This window comes from Calidris pugnax, unplaced genomic scaffold, assembly GCF_001431845.1.
Source record: "Calidris pugnax isolate Ruff unplaced genomic scaffold, ASM143184v1 scaffold335, whole genome shotgun sequence".
Classification (NCBI taxonomy): domain Eukaryota; kingdom Metazoa; phylum Chordata; class Aves; order Charadriiformes; family Scolopacidae; genus Calidris; species Calidris pugnax.
In genome coordinates, this window is record NW_015091148.1 from 855,962 (window position 1) to 859,467 (window position 3,506).

General features: G+C 47.7%; 2 protein-coding genes and 1 long non-coding RNA gene across 5 annotated transcripts in view; 2 read left to right on the plus strand and 1 right to left on the minus strand.

Annotated features, from left to right (window-relative positions):
* The window catches only part of LOC106897976, a 13,422-nt gene extending 12,930 nt beyond the window's left edge, over positions 1 to 492 (minus strand). The window contains exon 1 of the long non-coding RNA XR_001413849.1: positions 358 to 492. This is a non-coding gene — a long non-coding RNA (uncharacterized LOC106897976). The remainder of the gene's footprint in view (positions 1 to 357) is intronic.
* The window catches only part of HOXB4 (homeobox B4), a 35,224-nt gene that overhangs the window by 16,180 nt on the left and 15,538 nt on the right, over positions 1 to 3,506 (plus strand). Inside the window, exon 1 of one of the 2 annotated variants that reach the window (XM_014958998.1) lies at positions 718 to 847. The exons of the other annotated variant lie outside the window; for it this stretch is intronic. The gene's annotated coding sequence lies outside the window, so the exon portion shown is untranslated. Of the gene's footprint in view, positions 1 to 717; positions 848 to 3,506 lie in introns of those variants that run through there. 2 annotated transcript variants of the gene reach the window in all.
* Positions 1 to 3,506, plus strand: part of HOXB3 (homeobox B3) — a 64,733-nt gene that overhangs the window by 16,114 nt on the left and 45,113 nt on the right. Inside the window, exon 1 of one of the 2 annotated variants that reach the window (XM_014958991.1) lies at positions 723 to 847. The exons of the other annotated variant lie outside the window; for it this stretch is intronic. The gene's annotated coding sequence lies outside the window, so the exon portion shown is untranslated. Of the gene's footprint in view, positions 1 to 722; positions 848 to 3,506 lie in introns of those variants that run through there. 2 annotated transcript variants of the gene reach the window in all.

Genomic DNA, 3,506 nt, shown 5'->3' on the forward strand with positions numbered 1-3,506 from the left:
TTCTGTGCTAAGCTGTACTGTCTCCGCGACCTCTCGTTCCTCGGTTTATTGTGCTTTTCTGCTTTTTACCTCCTACTCTCCGGCTCAACACGTAAACACCAGCCCCACAGCTCTGTAACTCCTGACACTCGCTACAACCGGAGTCATTTCGGCTGCAGATAATTTAACATCATCAAAGATGGCAAATGTTGCCGTTTCGCTACCTAGGGAATCTCCCAAGGCACGAGATACTCCGGTTTAAAGTCGCTCGATTTGGCAAAACGCCACTGACATCTCTACAACACAGCTTAGGCTTTTTTTTTTTTCTTTTTTTTTTTCCCCTGTTCGTAGCAAGTAAAGTTGGAGCTTAAAACTTACCAAACTTAATCTCCCACTGTTTAGGTACTTCTTAAGTGATTTTGAGAGGGATGTGAAGTGGACTGTCAGATCCCAAACCATTTGCTCGCCTTCCCTTGATATTTTTTTTCTTTCTTTCTTTTTTTTTTTTTTTTTTACCAATAGCAAACTATACCAAAAGTGGGTATGACATTTAGATGTCAAATGGATAGGGTTTTATCTAGAAGTTAGATCGTAAAAATCGCCCAGACCTCAGACAGATACCCCTCACTGGCTCTCAAAAGTCACGTGAGGTCCATAAAGTTAGTTTTATGGTTTTGGGGAGTTGACAATGTACAATATATTTCACATTCTCTAGAATGTTAAGTGACACTTTAACTGCTTGGTTTGGCTTGTAAGGGGCAGCAATGGGTGAGCACTTTTCCAGATGAGATAAACGTTGCAATTGCAGGGAACATGTTTTGCGGGTCCAGTTTTCAGTCCAGGGAGCCAATAGACTGGAGTCCTGAAAGTAAGTTCTTCTGAAATATTATCTGCTTAAACTATTTTAAAGGGTTGATGTGGCTAAAGGCTGCGCGGGGAGGAAAGAGGGTCTGTCTCTCTTTCAGAGCTTTATTTCTCACTTTTAGAAGGTCCTAATTCTTACCCTCCCGAGAGCTGGAATTGCATTACATTTCCATCACAGCTTCGAGGCCCGCAAGTAAACTTTGTGGAAGCGGGAGAAATAGAGAAATCTGTAAAGATTCATTATCATTGCAAGGCAAACTCCATCCTGTCTTTGCCGGGGGACATGTGTACTTCAGACAAAGTTTGTTTTTGTCCTTCGCCATGTAAAAAGGCTCTGGCTCGTTTATTGGAGGCGGTTCGGTGTGGTTTGTGCTGCTCGCAAACAGCCACAAATCTGGCCCATGCCTTTGCATTTCAATTAGCTGTGTTCTGTCTGTGCTCTTCAGGTTGTTAACACCTTTTGATTTTAATTGTTTTTCACCTGCTTGCCAAAGAAATGTATGCACTTTTCTTTCTTTTTTCTTTTTTTTGTCATTTTCTTTTCCTTTCGGCCTATGTAGAGACCGGGGGGTTCTGCCCCAAGGCTTTTTTTTTGCCTTTTTTTTTCTCTTGGGTTTCGGTTTTGCTTTTTTTTTTTTTTTCCCCAATAATACGAACGAGTGTCCTCATATTTCCGTAGTTCGCTTCTACCATATGGAGACACTGAATGCCCGCTGTTATGTCTCCAGCCTGTCTTGAAGTGCTACAGAAAAATAATCAGAGGCGCTGCGGTTCGCAGAGGGACCCTCCAAACCTTAGTGAACCCACCGGTATCTCCCAGATCCCCTTCTCTCCCTCTAAGGGCGACATCGCTCCGGACAAGGCGGGCAGCAGCCTTTTTCTTTGGGAAAATAAACAAGTTGGCGGGGAAGGGCAGGGGAGCAGAGGCTGCCATGGCTCGGGGGCGAGGGGCTGGGGGGGCTGCGTCCCCCCGCTCGGGGCTGGGGCGGGCAGGTGGCCCCGGCCGGGGGCTTCGGCTCCGCGGAGGCGCAAATAGAGCAAAATAGAGCAAAAAAGCCCCCCCAAAAAGGGCCGATATAGCAAAATAGAGTGTGTGTGTGTGTGTGTGTGTGTGAAGCCCTGGATGTTGCTTTTTTTTTGGAAGCCAAGTCGCCACATCTGCAGCAGAGGCGGGGGGACACTTCGTCCACACCTGAACCAACTCACATCTATCCCCCCCCCGCCTCCTCGCTCCTTAAAAATATTTTTTAGAAAAAAAAGTTCAAAGCGGAGGTACTGGGAGCGGGGGGGATGGGGATTTTCTAGAATTTGGAGCAGTCACAAGCTGCTTTTTTTTTCCCCCTTCTTTTTTTTTACGGTAAGACAACATTTGGTGGACACATGTCCGTCTCTTTTACACAAAGCAGAATGTCCCCCTTTAGCACACTTTGGAGATTGCTTTTCCTTCCTCGGGCTGTTTTTCCTGTCCTGCTCCATGTGTCTCCTAATATCTTTGCTATCATCATTTGAACTTCTGGCTTCTCCCCGAGCGGTCAGGGGGTGGCCAGTGCCATCCTGAAAAACCTCTGCTCTGAAAACCTGTAAACACAGACACAGCAAAAGCTGGAAATTGGAGGAGGGGAAGCGGGGTGCGGGGAGCCTTTCCTATTCAGCGGAGGGGGGTTATGCTGAACAGCCTCTCCCTAATCTCCGCGCGAGCTGGGACGCCTGCTTTTCGGTTGATAATAAAGATATTTTATGGGATCCTGAAGGGCTTCAATGGTATGGTCTTTAAAGGTGAATTTAGGAGCAGAAACACGACCGGCTGCAGAGGGTTTGTGTCCTCGGGGTTAGAAAGAAGGAGAGGGGACGTGGGGAGAGGTGAGCGGTGGGGTTGGGGTTAGATGAAGCGATGGCCTGCTAATTCCTTACCCTTCTGGTCTGTACTGGTGACTACAAATGATTTCTAGCGATTCGAATGCTAAAAGAGCGGTTTAGGCAAGAAAAGTGACATCCCCCCCCCCCCTTAATGTAGGTTTGAAAATGTACTCATACGTTCAATGCACGCCGTGCACCCACCAACACCGTGTTTCCAAAATATATCAATCCATCCATGTACCCAGAGATCTACCCATCCATCCACCCTCTTCCTCACCCCTCATCTCCATCACTGCCCGATCCCCACGCAAAGATACTCGTCTTTTCTACCGTCCCAGGCAAAACTTTCCCTCCAAACCCACCCCAGTCACTGGAGGCACGAGGGTTTGTTGTGTTGTGTTTTGTTTTTTCCTTAAATATCACCATTTCCAAGCGCTTGGTGCACCCAACATGGTGTTTCAAGGGGGAAAAAAGCAGATCTGGGTAGCCAGAGGAAGGGGAGCTCGCAATGCGGTTGGGCTGCAGGACATTGTGGGCAGGAGGAGATGCCAGTGGGGGTGGGTGACAACAGGTAACAACCCTGTGCTGCCCCCCCCGCCCCTTCTTTGGGCATCCTCGGGGCAGGGGTGACACTAATGTCACCCGTCCATCCTTCCCTCCATCCTTCCCTCCATCCCTCCCTCGCCATCGCTCACAAGAAACCTCTTCTCTGCCCAAGAGATCTCTGCAGCGTGTACCATGACTTGAAGTTTTGGCTTTTCTTTTCTTTTTTTTTTTTTTTTTTTTTCCTAAACTGGATGGGGGGG